This window comes from Chiloscyllium plagiosum, unplaced genomic scaffold (genome assembly GCF_037043375.1).
Source record: "Chiloscyllium plagiosum isolate Xiang-an unplaced genomic scaffold, Cpla_swu_hap1 HiC_scaffold_15, whole genome shotgun sequence".
Lineage (NCBI taxonomy): Eukaryota > Metazoa > Chordata > Chondrichthyes > Orectolobiformes > Hemiscylliidae > Chiloscyllium > Chiloscyllium plagiosum.
Window position 1 is genome coordinate 36,249,347 of NW_028270153.1, and position 17,768 is coordinate 36,267,114.

A 17,768-nucleotide genomic window follows, 5' to 3' on the forward strand; every position below is an offset into this window, starting at 1 on the left:
ATATATGCAAAATATAAGGTATTTTGGAGCATAGAAAACTATTTGGTGTATTCAGTTTATACAAATTCCATGGGTAAATATTAAATTTCTGAAAATTCTGCCACTGTTGCTTTAGGAATATTGTTCCTTTCCCCATCTGAAAAATAAATCTAGAAGTGCTATTATTTGCCCTGTAACACCTAATGTCTTCTTCTTCTTCTAGGATATTAGAGCATTTTAAAGGTATCAGTTGCATAGAATGAATTCACTTGAAGCCAGAACATTATTCTATAGTTTCATTATCCCATTGGGAACATGATTTTATTTCTAACATTAAACTTGCTTCAAGGATGTGAAACTTGTATTAATGTACATCTGCCCTCTAATGCTATGCTCAATGTTTATACTTGAATCTTATCTATTCATTTCATTGTTTTGAAGATATATTATGTCTCCTCTCATTCATCTTTCCTCTGGCAAAAATAAATTCAGGCCATTTGAATCTCTTTGGAAATTAATCTTGTAAGACCTGGACTCATCCTGATTGTTCTTCACTGAATAGTTTCTTAATATATCTCTCTTTCTCTTTGATGTAGGGTCACCAAAAGTGCACATCCAGGATTGTACCTTTAAGCTAAGAAATCTCAGGTATCACAATTTACAAAAAGCAGTAATGTGAAGTCAAAAAATGTGGATTTTGCCCTTTGGGTAAGAACCTTGAGCCAAATGGGTGTTATAAATCTGCACTGCATGGGAAACTGTCACCCAGCACTGATATTTCCTAAATTTGCAAAGGCTGAGCTTGTCATTGAGTTCAGGATGGTGGACAGACTCTGGAAACTGGAGAAACAACAGATGGCCCTCCAGCTCGGAAGAAAATAAAATCTGCATATCAGCTAAGAGAAAGAGAAAGAGAAGGCAACTTTTCTCCAAATTCTTACATTTTTAAATTCAAAAATAGAATCAACAGCTGGGTGACCATTGTGGAAGTGTTGCTGCCTGCAGCAGAAGACAGATAAACAGGGAGGGGGCCTCAAAGTCTTCCTACAGCATTGTCTCCCTGGTGTTCTGCTAGTAGGTGACCTCCATGCGGATGGCAAGTAGGATTTAAGGATCCTTTAAGCCAATTTCTGCCCCGAGAGAGGAGGAGACAAAATGTGAAACACAAAAAGAATCCCCCTCCTCAACATTGTTTCATTTGCTGTTCTATTACTCATTGACACATCAACAGTAGCCTATTACACTAGCCAAACTCCTCCCAGCATCCACAACCCAAAACCTGCCTGCAATCCTAGCCAGTTCACTCCTCTGATGGAGTGATAGCAACTTAATCTATTTAATATTGTACAGTGCGATGTTCTTTGATTGTGACTTAATAGGATTTAATTGTGCTCGCAATGGGAGATTTATTCAATATTTATGGTTTGTTTCAAATTTATACACTACTTTACACTTGAGTTTGCTGAGCACTTACATAACATTATATAAAATGTATGACACAAAATCAGACCAATTTGTTGATGCTGATGTTAATATTCAACGTGTTTCCTCATTCCATCCAGCAAATCTCATCCTTAGACCGTGTCTTTCGATTTCCTTTTCTATCATGTACTCATCTTGTTTCTGTTTGAAAAGATCTAAGCTGTTGTCTTACACATATCCAGCAGTAATGAGTTCCTCAATCTAACCATTCTTAGTAAATACATTTGTCTTTATTTCCTTATTGGATTTATTAGTAATTATTTGGTCTTAATGGCCCTGAGTTGTGAATGGTCCATCATGTGGAAATGTTCTCTCTATATCTACCATGTTCAACATATTCCTAATTTTAAAATATCCAACCATTCACTCATGTTTTGTTTTCTTATGTGAAAACATAGCTCCATCTTTCCTTGATATTTGTAACCTTCTCGCTCTGTTTTGTTTCATTCTTTCCCCATCTTGTATATGCTTCATTCACGGACTATCTCCACATCCCTTGATACCATCAATCTCCAGAAATCTATTGATTTCTGTCAGAATGGGTTCAATGATTGTGCTTTCACTGCCCTATGAAATTCCAAAAGTTCACCACCCTGAGTAAAGGAATTCTTCTTTGTTACAGACTTATAATAGCTGGCTTCCATCCTGAGAATAAAATATGTCTCCCGGTTTTAGACTCACCAGCCAGGAGAAATATCCCATTTATATCCACCCTGTCATGCCCTGTAAGAATTATGTAAATTTAAATGTAGTAATCCCACATTCTTCAAAACTCTAAGGAACACAGATTAAGCTTCTTAATCCATCCTAATGACTTTTCTAACTTGCTTTTATTGGTTTATTCATCCATCTCCCCAGATGCTTTTGCCCTTCTATCAGTTAGTTGCTTCCTTGAAGGTTGAGAGGATGACCTATTGTTATCATTGCTGGACTGTTGATCTAGAGACCCAAATAATGTTCAGGGGACCCAGGTTCAAACCCTGCCATGGCAGACGGTGGAATTTTCTCTCAATTTAAATCTGGAATTAAGAGTCTAATGATAACCATGAGTCCATTACCAATTGTTAGGGAGGAGAAAAATAGCCTCTGGATCACTAATGACGGTTAGGGAAGAAAACTGCCATCCTTATCTGGTCTGGCCTATGTGACTCCAGACCCACGACAATGTGGTTGACTCTTAAGTGCCCTCTGGGCAATTAAGGTTGAGCGATAAATACATCCACATCCCGTGGAAGAATGAGAAAAATGTTTCTTTCTAAAGTTACTAATTCCTCCATCTGTAGGTTCAGCTGCCATTTTAACTGCCCAGTTTGTAAGTTTTAAAAAAAATGTTTTCAGAGTTTTCTCGGGTTGTCTTTCGCAATGCATTCATTTACCAAATAGCTAAGAATATATGTTTAGGAAAATAGTCATTTGGATTGTTTAGGTGAGCTGTTTAGTTCACAATTGAATTGAGTTTTCCCTGGACGGGACTGGTCTCCGAGAATAATATGCGAATTAGTGAAGAAATTAGGATATTTCTGCAGCGGGCCATGTGGTTGCCAGGTTACCGGGTAAAGTCTGTTGAAAACTGTGATCCTTCTGGGAGAGTGTAAACATTGGAAACTTCAGAAACGATCAGGAATGACACAAATATCCATAATTACTGTTATTTGCTTCCTTAGCAGATGGTTTGTTACACTTCACTAATGTGTCCCATTAGAATTTTGCTTCGGTTTTCTAAACACGTTCGGAAACGATTTCTTTCGGGACAAATAGGTTCTTCAGTGTTGAAAGGGTTAATAATCCGCTGATTCGTCACCGAGGGGGCAGATCTACACCAAATGTTACCGAGTGCATGTCACACCCCTATGCATCGTAGTGTGAGGAAAACTTCAGATCATAAATGGAATGATCATTCTGGATTCAAACCTCACTTCAGTAAGTACCGTGTGAGGCATATATCATTGAATAAACGAGCTATGGAAGGAGTTGTGTGAATCTGTCAGCTGCAAATACTCCCTCTGCAGTGGAAGCCGTGTTTATATGTAGCATCAGATCACACAGACACCAGGGAATCATCAGTGCTCCAACAGGTAGAATTGTTTTTGTACCGGAAATTACCCCCAGATTAATAGTAGTTGATTTGTTAAGGGAATAAATTATATGTTTGTAATGGGGTGCAACTATCTTATATATGCAGCAAGTAGCTTTTTTGAAGACAACATTGCAAAACAATCAAATAAGGAAAAAGAATTGAAACTTTGAATTGAAATAATTATTTCGCACGTAATCTGATATTTTTGTGTACTTTCCAATGTCTTTATGATAAGAAAAATGACACAAGAACAGTGAAAGTACTTTGTTTCTAAGGTGTCGATAGGATGTTGGTAATGTATTTGCATGTTTAAATGAGCGAAATAATGATTTGATGTTGAGCTTTATGGCGTTAGAATTTTCACACGTGTAGTTTTAAATCTGTAATCTCCCTGGAAAGTTATTATTCTATATTTCCGTTGTTAAAATTGAAACTGCTTAAGGATTAATTACACCCTGCCTTATACTTATAAGGCTGTTCCTTTTGACTCATGGCATTTTCCTTTTACAGCTTCTAAATGATGTAATATTGAGATTGGAGCAGCATCCTCATGTTCACTTCAGTTTATAATGCAGGGAGATTGATTGCAGGTGTCAAGGGTACTAGACTTGGGAGTTCAGTGAGGTTGTGTGTTAGAGTGGAGCCTCATAAAATCATCCCTACATTTCTCAAGTACATTATCAATTCAGGTTTTACAGCATTCTCAAGATGTACACTAAACACTTTACAAACATTGAAATGTTTTTGGTCACTATACTGGCTGAGACTGAGTATCTGTGTAGGTTTGTATGCATAGATGTACAGAGCTGTCACTGAGTTAGGAGGAAGGATTCACAGTCAAACCAAATTCTGTGGATTAGGGTGGTGGGATGGATGAGGGAAGATTTGGGAATATATAGCAGCATTCCCAATTTTATGAAGTCCTAAAGTCTCTTACCCTCAAATATTTTTGTGTAGTCATTGTACTGTGTAAAACTATAAACTAGATGCTCTGATCTAGAAACAATTGTGTTGCAACAGATTTAGGTAACAGTAGCCTTACTTAGTTGCCTGCTTATAAAAAAGATATGCTCCAATGTGATAATGAACAATGGTAATTTTGATTTAACTTGCTCAGCAGGATGATAATGGCATCAGGGATGCCCATTCTATACTAAAGCATTTTACCCTCAACATGAAGGAAAATTCTATGGCTTACTTAATGGAGAAAATGGCTACCTTCAACACTGAGTTTTTCAATTATGTTCTTCATTCAAATGATAACTAGAAAAATCAAAGCCACTTTGGACAATTATTCTGTTTTGCATCAAGTGAATATTTACAGAGTGAAAAATAAGTCAAATTCTTTATAAGTTTGACTTTTAGCATGGGTTTGTTTATATATAATTAAGATCCACATGTAGGAACATGCTTTAGCTAGGAGCAATAGTCCTATGGTTAGGGAGTTTATTGTATAATGTATAAGCTTTGTTGTTAGCAATCTGTACAGAAAATGTTTGAAATGCAGGTGTTTTTGTAGATTCTGAAATGGAGCATTTCCTTAAATAACTTACTAACCATTTTTAGCTATACGTCTGGAAATGTAATAAGTCAAATTCCCATTAATGTAGTAAAAGCTGAGATGTGAGATCTGTACAATGGTGCCTGAGGAAGCATTAAATGTGAGGAACAGATCTGTTGCCCTTTCCCTTGCTGCTGCTGTAAAACAGTCATCGTGATGAGCACTTTAGGGAAGTTTTCCAGTAATAAAATAATAAGAATGTTTAGTGACTATATTACAAGTAAGTACTGTGGCAGATAATATCCTTTGCAAATGTTCACATGCCTAGATTGAAAACACTTACTGATTTATTGTAAGTTTTTTTTAATCTTCCAAAAGTTACTATATATCATAAAAAACCTCAAAGATTCAATATAGCTATACAGGTTACCAGTCAGTCTGCTGCTCTTATCAGTGACCTGTACTTACATAATGTGAGGCTATGTATTGGTGCAGAAAATTGTAAACCACTGCTTTGCAGTGCTCCACATATTTATAAACCTCCAAATTATTTCTCCTCTCCTGAGTGTAATTTATGTCAGGAATTGATTTCAGTAACCTCAAATTCTTTTGCCGACCAGAGCCTTTTTGTGTGAAGTTAGATAGTGAGTATTGAAGGTAGTTAGAATGGAGGTGGAGCAGAGAATATTGCAGTTGAGCCAGATGTCATATCCATTTCTGGAAGGTGTGTGCACATACTTTCTAGCGGGGGCATCTGATAATTTTCCATGTTCTAAGACAGCAATACTGATTATGATTATGATACTTGAGTGTAGATCAGCATAAGTTGTCTTCCATTTGAATCACTGTTGCACCATAGAGCATACTTACGTGATAAAACAGCGCTGGACATGTTTTTTAAAAAAACAACTTTCTAACATATAAACACTCAAGGAAAGCCCTAGTTTTCCATTTTGAATTGCTTTATTTGGGATGCCTTACTGTTAAAAGAAAGATTGTTGCTTGTTAGTGGAATTGGTAGAAAAAAGCAATCAAAATGAGAATGATTAACCTGAATTTAAAAAGCAACATTTTACTGAAAGCAAGTGTTTTTGTTCACAGTAAGTGCTTTGTTTTGCTTTATTGCATCTCAATTTATTTGATATCATGACTTTCAAACAATATGTACCTCTCCATGGAGTGAAGTTATAAAATGTCATACAAATATCATCTCATGATATACACCAGTGAAGTATAACCATTTATCTTAATGCCAATGGTAGCAGTAACAGTTTGTATGCAGCTAGATATCTTTTCAGTAGGTCTTGCTTTCTGCTCCAAGCATGTACAATTTAGCAAAATCAGTTACTTTTTTGATGAAACATTCTATAATGTTTACAAATTTGCTTGAAAATGATCTTTTAATGGGAATTATTTTTGTAGGAAGTTTTTCAAGAGTTTTATTTGAATAATTCTGACACATCACAATTCCAAAGAAATAATTATACCTTTTTACATTGTAACATAAATAGAATGTATAGCTTTATTGCTATACAATACCAATCTGAGTATAAAGAAATAACATTCCTTACTCCAATGTAAATAAGGAATCCAATTTAATAAATCCGATGATTTTCAATACAAGAACAGGTTGGTTATTGCAACTGGTCTACTTTTCATGTTTATCCTCTTATCTAATCAGTTTTAATCCCATAGTTTTAACTAGTTCCACTTGCCCTGTCCCCAGTTCTGGATAACCTTTCTAACCTATTTTAAAATTTTGATCTGGTTTCTGCTTCAACCACTATCTCTGGTGATATATTTCACATAATCTCACAACACTAATGTAAGGAAATATTTCTTCTGAAGAATATCTAAAATTGAATAGGTTTGAAGATATTTCTACATTCAAACTGGACTACTTAATCACTGGAAACTGGCTTAAAAACACAAATAATATTTTCAGTCAATAAAAGCAATGAAAAATTAAAAACAAGCACGGAAAGAGAAGTTATCAATCATAATATTAATGATTATGCAACAATTGAGTTGTAAGAACCAAAGTGAGCCAAGTTCTTGAAAGCCATGTAGAGATTCTTAATTTATTAAATTGGAGCAACATCAAAGCATCTGAATACTTGAGAGAGAATAAGATGTTCATTCACTATTGTGGAAGAGGTCTCGGTCAGTTTTCCTCAGCCAAATGTCCTTAACAAATGGGCATTATTGTCAATAGGGAAATGTAAGAAATACCGCTTATTAATTCTTAATTATGGATATATGAGTAGACCAGGAAAATATGAAGAACAAAGTTTTATATTCCAATGTCGAACAGCCGAACAAACAGAACACAAAGGTTTGCAACAATTAGAATCATACATATGGACTGACTTTTGACCCTCAATAAGTAATGATAAATAACCTGTTGATACATTTGCTATTCAACCAGCAGTACTGCTGAAAATATTTTTATGATAATCATTGATCTATAAAGTTGAAAATGTAATTTTTATGAGTTCTCTTGGTGCATTATATTTTGCTGTTTTTAACTTTTATCTGTGTCATTTTAAAAGATGCGTTGTGTTAAGTGATGGACATGCTAGTGAACCAAGGCCCAGAATGAAATTGTATTACCAGTTGTCATGTACAGTTCAGAAGCATGCAGACAGTGATATTTCCTAAAAATGTGTTCATTTTCGATTAATGCGCATCTATGACTTTCCACATTCCATAGGCTCTACGTTCCACTCAAATGAGCTATCCTGCCATGTTTTAAGTATCGACTATTTATTTTAAGTAGAATAGTTTAGGAATTATTTACCAGCCAACTTCTGGTGAACTGAAAAAGGGCACAAATACTCAATAGTGAAGACAATAAATTAAAAAGGACCTCCCCTCCCAATTCACTGTGGTTGAAATCTGTACTCCACTTATTACTTTAAGAACTGGATATGCTAGTGAGCCAAGAACCAGGACAACACCACATGCCCAACTGCCATCAAGGAGAAACATGCAAAGAGAGGACAAGTGAGAACACACATCTGGTGCAGGTGGGATGTGAACACAGAGGTAAGGACATTAACAGTACACCACAAAACCCCATTTAATGGTAGAAAGGAATGCATACATTGGTACTGGAAATTGCAAGTTGCAGGCTGACCTGTTGAAAAGATCAGACTTATTTAAGTGAACTGAATCCACACTACTTAATTTGTAGTTATTGTATAATGCCAATAACACAAGAAATATGACAATCTGTAATCTTAATTTACAGGAAATATATCTTATAGGCAAGACTCTTATTGAGTTATAAGTAAGCTTTATGTTCTAACAACAAAGTGCATTATGATTTGTGGTAAAGTCTGAACACAGAGATTAAGGCTGGTGATTGAAGGGTTGTTCCTTAAGAAAACTCTTTAAAACAAAAGAGGATGAAACAAACTAGAGGGAGGGTTTGGACAGAAAATTACTGAATGTAATACAGGGGGTATTGAGGTAATTGTACACACCAAAAGGAAGATTCAAAAAAAGTGTAAAAACAGTTTCAGTTATCATCAATTCGGCTCCTAAATTGCTGAATAGCATATCATGTAATGTATTTCCGTATTACAATGATCCATGTTAATATACAAATACACTTTTCCTGAAATATCAATACATTATTGGCTCAGTTTCAAAAAGCATTTAGGTTTCCTTTTAATTGGACACGTCTTACAGAGTTTGTAGTGCAGCTGCAGTCCTTTTAAGAAATCAAATGAGAAACTAACAATGTATTGTAAGATTTTCGTGACTGTGAAGCAAGTAACTGCTGAGAAACAGATACAAAGTGAATTGACATAAGGAAACAACTCAAGGTATTCATAAATCGATAAATATACTGGCGCTACACATTTCTATGCCTTGTATGATTGAAGTCATTGAGAGGACTGGCCTAACACTCCACATTAAATGATAAACTACTTTTCAGTAGGAGCAGAAATTTTAAATACTGAACAGTAATGGAACTGGTTAACAAAAAGCTGGAAGACAAAATTCAGCTGGTTGAAAGTGTTTTTTTTTCTTGTGGACAAAATCTTCTGAAATGTTAGGACAAATCAACTTTAAAGCTGCAGGAGAATATTACAGGCCAGAAATGAAATGAAGCGTTCAGATGATGTGATAAACTGTATGAGTGAAAATCAGCATCAACTTAAGTCCAACAAAGAGTACAGCATCATTTTGAGGGGAATTCCAGTCTGGAACACTACAGAGACTTCTCCTGAGCTGAGAGGGATCAGTTGATTTAACACTGAGGGTGATTTTGAGACAGTGGAAGGTAATCTGAGACAATTATGGTACTGAGAAATGGGTGTTCAAAGACATCCAATGGTAATTCCTAGGAAGAATCTCCGATAAGAGAACAGAAGGTTAGGAACAGTGGAGAGGCCAGTATCTGGTACATTAAGAGAGATTCTCTGTTCTGGTACTATGAGAATAGCAAGGATTTAGAACCTGATGAATGAAACGGGACCCAAATTACCTTGGCACCTTACATCTGTCCGGGTCCTCTCCACCATGCTCCTGCCTGCCAACTTTATCTCCTGGATTTTATAACCTCTTTGCTCCATCATGTACTGTCCTGCCATATTCCAGTTTTGCAAGCTATATCCTCTTTGTGTCACCAGTAGACAGGGTTGTTAAGAAAGTGTTTAGCATGCTTGCCTTCATTGCTCAGAGTGTAGAAGTTGGGACATTACGTTGAGGTTGTACAGGACGTTAGTGAGGCCTGGTCTGGAGTACTTTGTGCAGTTCTTGTTGCCCTGTTTTAGGAAGGATATTAATAAACTGGAGAGGGTTCAGAAAAACAAAATTACCAGGATGTTGCTGAGAGTGGAGGGTTTGAGGTATAAAAAATAGACTGGAAAGGCTGGGTAAAACTGAAAGAACTGCAGATGCTGTAAATCAGAGACAAAAATAGAAATTGCTAGAAAAGCTCAGCATTTGAAGCTACAGTATTTATATGGCTAGTCCAGTTCAGTTTCTGATCAATGGTAACCCCCAGGATGTTGTTAGTGTGTAATTCAGTAATGGTGATGTTATTGAATGTCAAAAAGTGGTTAGATTCTCTCTTGTTGGAGATGGTCATTGCCTTGTACCTAATGTGGTGTAATGCTACATGTCGCTTATCAGCCTAAATCTGGATATTGTCTGAATCCTGCTGTATTTGGCTGTGGACTGGTCCATTGTTTGAAGAATGTTGAATGGTGCTGAATGTTATGCAATCATTGGTAAACATCTCTACTTCTGATGGAAGGAAGTCATTGATGAAGCAGATGAAGATGGGCCTAGGACAGTACTCCTGGAGCTGACATGACTAACCTCCAACAATGACAAGCTTGTTTCTTTGTGCCAAGTAAGACTCCAGAGTATTTTTCCCTGATTCTCATTGACTCTAGTTTGCTAGAGCCTCTTGATGTCACACTTGGTCAAATGTGGCCCTCATGTCAAGGGCAGTCACTCTCACCTCACCTCTGGAATTTAGCTATTTTATCCATTCTTGAAACAAAGCTATAATGAGGTTAGGAGCTGAGTAGCCTTGGCAGAACCCAAACTGAGCATTAGTGGCCAGGTTATTGTAAGCAAATGCTGCTTGTTTGCAGTGTTGATGACACTTGCATCACATTACTGATGAACAAGAGTAAACCGATGGGTTAGTAATTGGTGGGTTGAATTTGTCTTGCTTTTTTTTAACAGGAAATACCTGGGCAATTTTCCACATTGCCATATAGAGGTCAGTGAAGTAGCTGTATTGAAACAACAAGTTCTGCATTATCACAGAAATGTTATCAGGGTCCATACCCGTTACAGTACCTAGTACTTCTAGTCATTTCTATGCATCTTGTGGAGTGAATTGTATTGACTGAAGACTGGCAACCTTAATACTGAAGACCTCTAAAGGAGGCCAAGATGGATCATCCATTCAGGACTTCTGGCTGAAAATTTTTACGAATGCTTAAACCTTGTCTTTTGCTGGGTTTTCTTATTATTGAGGATGAGGATATTTGTGGAGTGTCCTCTTGTTTAATTTCCACCACCATTTGTGACTAGATGTGGGAGGACTGCAGAGCTTAGATCTGATCCCGTTGGTGGTGGAGGAATTGCTTAGCTTTTTTTTCAGTTGCTACTTGTGTTTGGCCGACAAGTAGTCTTGTTTTGTAGCTTCACCAGATTGACACCTCATTTTCCAGTCTGCCTGGTGCTGCTCCTAGCATGCCATTCTGCACTTTTAATTAAACCAGGATGGTAATGGTAAAGTGGCGGATATGCCAGGCCATGAAGTTGCAGATTGTGTTTAAGTACAGTTAAATTCTAGCTGATGGCTCACAGTGCCTAATAGGTGCCCAGTCTTGATTTGCTGGTCTGTTCCAAGTCTGTCCCCTTTAAGATGGTGATCGTGTCACACAACACAATGGATGGTATTCTCAGTGTGAAGATGGAACTTGGTCTGCACAAGGACTGCGGTGGCCACTCTTAGCAATTCTGTTATGGACAGATGCACCTGCAGCAGTCCAGATGGTGAAGGTGAGGTCAAGTATGTTTTTCCATCTTGTTGGTTCCCTCACCAGCTGCAAGCAGATCCAATCGAACAACTATGTACTTTAGGACCTGATCTGACCTGACCAGTACTGATACATTAGGGTGATGGTACGTGGTAATCAGCAGGAGGTTTTCTTGTCCATGTTTGACTTGATGTCATGAGACTACATGGCAGCCAGAGCCAATGTTATGGGAACTCCTAGGGAATACTCCCTCTAATTTTTTTTTTTTAGCGCACAACTTCAATTTCCAAAACTCGAAATCAATACATCGGCAAATTAATCGGCATGTATGGAACTTCGGAGCAACTCCCTCTTGACCTAATGTCACTGCTGGCATTTCTGCTGTGTCTGTCCTGTCAGTGGGGCAGGCCAAATGCAAGGATGGTGATGGTGTTGTCTGAGGCATTGTGTAAGGTATGAATCAGTGAATTGCTGTGAGCTAGCTCTCCCAATTTTGATGAACTCCCCCAAGATATCAGTGAGAAGTACTTTGCAGGGTTGACGTTTTGCCATTTTCATTTCCAGGGCTTCATCAATGCCAATTTCATTCATTTTTTTCCCCCTTTTGTGCATTTCAGAGAGCAGTTAAGAGTTAAGCAGATTGCACACTTCTCTTGTTGCAAAGTTTGATTATACCTGCGTGTTTTACAAGATTGTACACACTCATTTAAGGGTGGGTGTTGTCTCATGCTCAATTAACTTTCTATCTGCCTCTGTGCAAACATGGCCACTCCACCTCTGCAGACAAAAAAAAGAAATCATTCTGCCTTCTGTGAATGTGCTGGCAGTTACTTTCATTCTAAATGTGCACATGAAACTTGGTAGAAGATGGTATATGGGTCGTGCTCCTGAGCGTATAATCCAGGCTCCACTTGAAAGTCAACATTGCTGTCCACTCTTCATTATGCCTTTTGTATACCTGTCCGTGACACCCCAACAGCTTTGAGGCTTCACATGTTACTGTACAACCCTTTTATTTGACAATCAATATGTCTATTTTGTCCCATGCATTGGTATGCCCACTGTCATTATCCACTGTCCATTGTGAAGTGAGAGTGGTTGCCCTTTTAAAAATCACCTCATGCAGTACCTGTGCCTTTCTATCTTCTATTAGATCTCACCAATATACTTGGAGTTGAGCCCCATTCACTCTTATTTTCCCCCAGCAGGACACCTCCAATACCCATACTTGAGTTTCCCACTTTCTCTGAACCAGCATGTACTGTCCCTGATAACCCTATTGATGTCTATTGCCAAATCCCAGGACTAATCGTGGCCCACATCCTGGACTGACTTATGAGGACAGTCCCAACTAGCATGATCCAATCCCTTGCCCCTCAGCTCCTTGATGGAAGTAGGGGAAGTTGAATAGGCAGGGGTATTTTCTTTGGAGCATTGGAAGCTGAGGGGTGACCTTTTGGAGGTTTATAAAATCATGAGGGGCGTGGATAGAGTGAACAATCAAGATCTTTTCCCCGGGCTAAGGGAGTCCAAAATTAGAGGGCATAGGTTTCAGGTGAGAAGGGATAGATTCAAAAAGGACGTAAGGGGCAACTTTTTCACACAGACAGTGATGCATATATGGAATGAACTGCCAGAAAAAGTGATGGAGGCTAATACAATTACAATATTAACAGGCATCTGGATGTATAAACATGAAGTGTTTAGAGGGATATCGGCCAATTACTGGCAAATGGGACTCAATTAATTTAGGATATCTGGTCAACATGGACAAGTTGGATCAAATGTCTGTTTCTATGCCGTACAACTTTTATGATTCTATGACCTGTACTCCTTGGACAGGTAGGGCTTGACCTGGAGCAAATGACTGTGACTGATGCTCCAGATTAGAAAGACACCGATCCCTAGGACCTGATCACACCAAATGCCTGAGTGACTGTGGCCAATCCATTGACTGAGCTCGGATGATGCCCCTGACTGAATATTGCCATGCACCCTGATTGACCGTAGCTCCCCCTTCAGACATGGCTATTTGGTCAAAGCATGCAATGTGTTAGCTGCATAAGTTGCTGGCATATGCTGTAGGTGTGCCATGACGTCACACAATGCCATACACCATCATGTCCACCCATTTGACTTCAGTGCTGGCTACCACGACAAACTGCCCGGCTTTGTCTCACGAAAGTTTACAATGAAATGCTCTAAAAGGCATGACCGAAATTGTATGAGCATCCAAGTAAGCTCAACGTGAGTGGGTGCCAAGGATGTGAGCTAAGAGCCCTAAGATGTATCCTGCACAGATGCATGAGATGGGTTTGTGTTCCTGCATGCAAAGTGAATAGACAGGAACATTGCACAATAAAGTGTTAGTGAGCTCCAAAGTGCAGTAGTGAAGTGTTGAAATCCAAGACTGGCTAAACTGATGTGGTGAGGTGGTTGTTTCGCTGCTGTTGACATCCATGGTCAGTGGTTGGAGGTGCTTGATTCTCATGGAGCGTAATGTTGGTTAACATGGAGTTCTAGAGAAACAACTACTGAACTTCATCCATCAGGTAGCCACTCTGACTTTTATCTCAGGCATTGGCAACACTTAGTTCTTCACTGCATAGGAGACTGTGAGCTGCATTTAAATAAGGTAAGAATTACAAATAATGAGATGCAGATAAATGAGAAATAAGATCATAATGCTTACTGGTGAGATTCTCATAAGCTGCTGAAACTTTAAGGGGAAAATCAAACATTTTTCTCAACATTGTGGATGAGACTTTTTCTTGCTTATCACATTCTCACAAATTTCTCATCACATGACAGCTGAGAAGATTCTATCCATGGAATAATGCTGTTAGAGGTGTCTCCTCAGTTCCGTGTGTCTGCACACATGAACACGTGATGCCAAGGTTACCACTTCACACTTGGTGTGCACTATATTTGTGCCAAACCTGCTCTCTGATATGACAATGTGACATCTAAAAGGAACAGCAAAGATAAGCACAATTCAAATGGATGTTGTTCAGATTGCAGAGAGGGCAAATAATTCTGCAACAGCTAAAGAATTCAAGATACTGGAGAAAAAAATTAGAAATTGGAGAAACTGAGGAAAACATGGCATGTGTTTGGAAAGTGAATACATCAATGGAAATTGTCAGAATGGATGTTGGGTATTTCTGAACTCTGAATCCCTGGGCTAATGCAAGCAGAAAAATTCGGCATTGCAGATGTCAAAGCCAGCTACAGATGCTGTACGAGGTTTACAAAGACGAGTTATTTTGTAATGTGACAGAAGACACAATTTTATTTAAAAATTAAATTATATCTACTTTATGCCTTCATTTGCACATCTTCTGGAGACTGTCTCTTTCAACCAATGTTGTGTTTTTGCATTGACTTTCTGTTGAATTTAAAGACAAAGATGGCCCTTGTTTCTGTGCACTGTTAACAAGATTGTCCAAGAACACATTCATTATTGAAATGTTGTAAGTGAACTTCCTATAAGGCATCTTCCAGCCAACAACCTAAGATGAACTCCTGTCTAGACAGTGCAGAAAAAAAACCCATGAGGCCTTCTATTGTTTACTTTGATTATTTCCACCAGACTTTCCTTATTTCATGTATCTATGTCCCTGATCCCATCCTCTATCCTGCTTTGGATCTAACCTCCATGCTCTAACCCCTCCCCATTGCCACCATACTCCCCATCCCTGACTCCCCTTTGGACCTGCACCTCTGTTCTTCTGCTCCTCTCATGCTGTAGTTTAACAAGGAAAACTGTTGACCTCCGGCACAGCTGCACAAAGCTGCCCACCCATCTTTAAATGAATGTGAACCAGGTATTACAGAATTCTTATGTCATAATTTGAAAGTAGGATATAATTACCAAATGTTTTAATATAATCAGTATTCAAATCATGGCATACAAATGTTAAGATCTTGCCAAAGAATGGCATTAGGACTAACCATTCATTGATTTCTACATTTGAACCCACCATTAGGAATCAAAATGTCAGTTCCTATCAGTTAAGTAAGTATGCAGTCCTGTTTTTTGTTCATACAGGCTCTGCAAATTTGCCCATTGAAGTTCAAGTCATACATGTATTCGAATTAGTTCAAGTGGTAAGTTTGCTCACTGAGCTGGAAGCCATGTTTTCAGAAGTTTCATCACCATACTAGGTAACATCATCAGTGAGCCTCCAGTGAAGCACTGGTTTTATATCCCGTTATGTGTCTTGGTTTCTTAAGGTGGGTGATCTCATTTCCATTTCTTTTTCTCAGAGGATGGTAGGTGGGGTGCAAATTGATGTGTTTATTGATGGAGTTCTAGTTAGAATGCCAGGCCTCGAGGAATTCCCATGCTTGTCTCTGTTTAGCTTGTCCTACGATGGATGCGTTGTCCCAGTCAGAGTGGTGTCCTTTCTCATCTGTATGTAAGGATACTAGTGGTAGTGGTCATGTATCCTGGTGTCTAGTTTTCTGCCTGTTTATCTGATGTAGTGTTTGTTAATGTCCTTGCATTGTAATTTGTAAATAACATTCATTTTGCTGGTTGTTTATATAAGGTCCTTTAGGCTTATTAGCCACTGTTTAAGTGTGTTGGTAGGTTTGTGGGTTACCATGATGCCAAGGGGTTTGAGTAGTCTGGAAGTCATTTCAGAAATGCCATTGATGTAAGATAATGTGGCTAGAGTTTTTGGGCACCTTGTATCTGCTAGTTTGGGTTTGTTGTTGAAAAATCGGCGGACTGTGTTTATTGAGTACCTGTCCTTCCTGAATATGCTATATAGGTATTTTTCTTTCAGCTGTTCGTAGTTCCTGGAGATAGCAGTGTGTTGTGGCTCATTAAAATAATGCCCTGATGCATCTCAGTTTGTGGGTATTGAGATGATTACTTCTGTAGTTAAATATTTGGTCTCTGTATGTTGGTTTTCTATAGATGCTGCTTTGAAGCTTTCCATTAACTGTTCATTCTACTGTGACATCGAGGAATGTGAGTTTGTTATTGTTCTCCTCTTTTGTGAATTTTATGCCATTAGGATATTGTTGATGGTGTTGTAGGTTTCCTCTAATTTGTTCCGTTTTGTAATCGCAAAGGTGTCATCTACGTAGCAGACCCAAAGTTTGGGCTGGATAGTTGGGAGGGCTGTTTGGTCAAATCTCTGCCTTACTGCTTCTGCTAAGAAGCCTGATATTGGTGATCCCATGGGTGTTCCGTTGATTTTGTTTGTAGGTCTTGTTATTGAATGTGAAGTGGGTGGTGACGCACAGGTCTACTAGCTTGAGGATGTTGTCTTTGCTGATGACGTTGATGATGTCTGGTGTTTGTGTCCTTGGTTCCTCTAGTAGTGCAGTCAGTGTTTCTTTGGCCAGGTTAGTGTTAATTGATTGTGAACAGGGCTGTTATGTCAAAGGAGACCATTATTTCATCCTCTTCTATCTTGGTGTCTTTGGTGTTGAGGAATTCTTTGATGGATTGAATGGAGTGGCATGAATCTCCTCCTAGGTATTTCAGTTTTCAGTGTAGTTCCTTGGCTTCTGGATGAAGTAATAGTCTCCTTTGACATAACAGCCCTGTTCACAATCAATTAACACCAACCTGACCAAAGAACACTTACTGCACTACTAGAGGAACCAAGGACACAAACACCAGACAGCATCAATGTTATCAGCAAAGGCAACATCCTCAAGCTAGTGGACCTGTGCCTCATCACTCACTTCATATTCAATAACAAGACCTACAAACAAATTAACGGAACACCCATGTGATCACCAATAGCAGGTTTCCTAGCAGAAGCAGTAATGCAGAGACTTGAACAATAGCCCTCCCAACTATCCAAAACAAACTTTGGGTCCGCTATGTGGATGACACAAAATGGAACAAATTAGAGAAAACCTACACCAACGCCAACAATATCGTTACTGGCATAAAATTCACAAAAGGAGAAGAACGACAACAAACTCTCATTCTTAGATGTCACAGTAGAATGAACAGTTAATGGAAAATTTCAAACCAGCGTCTATAGACAAACGACACACAGACCAAATACTTAACTACAGAAGCAATCATCCCAATAATCCATAATCAGAGCTGCATCAGGACATTATTTCAATGAGCCACAACACACTGCTGCACTCAGGAACTTTGAACAGCTGAAGCTAAATACCTAAACAGCATATTCAGGAAGAAAGGGTACCCAATAAACACAGGCAAAAGATGCTG

The 17,768-nt window shown here is 38.4% G+C and overlaps 1 protein-coding gene across 4 annotated transcripts in view; it reads left to right on the top strand.

Annotated features, from left to right (window-relative positions):
* The first annotated feature begins 3,296 nt into the window (after nt 1-3,296).
* The window catches only part of LOC122560121 (collagen alpha-1(XIV) chain-like), a 188,439-nt gene continuing 173,967 nt past the window's right edge, over nt 3,297-17,768 (top strand). For 2 of the 4 annotated variants that reach the window (XM_043710374.2, XM_043710377.2), the window contains exon 1: nt 3,297-3,381. The gene's annotated coding sequence lies outside the window, so the exon portion shown is untranslated. Of the gene's footprint in view, nt 3,382-3,402; nt 3,537-8,068; nt 8,088-17,768 lie in introns of those variants that run through there. The other 2 variants (XM_043710375.2, XM_087994895.1) reach the window with 2 other exon arrangements.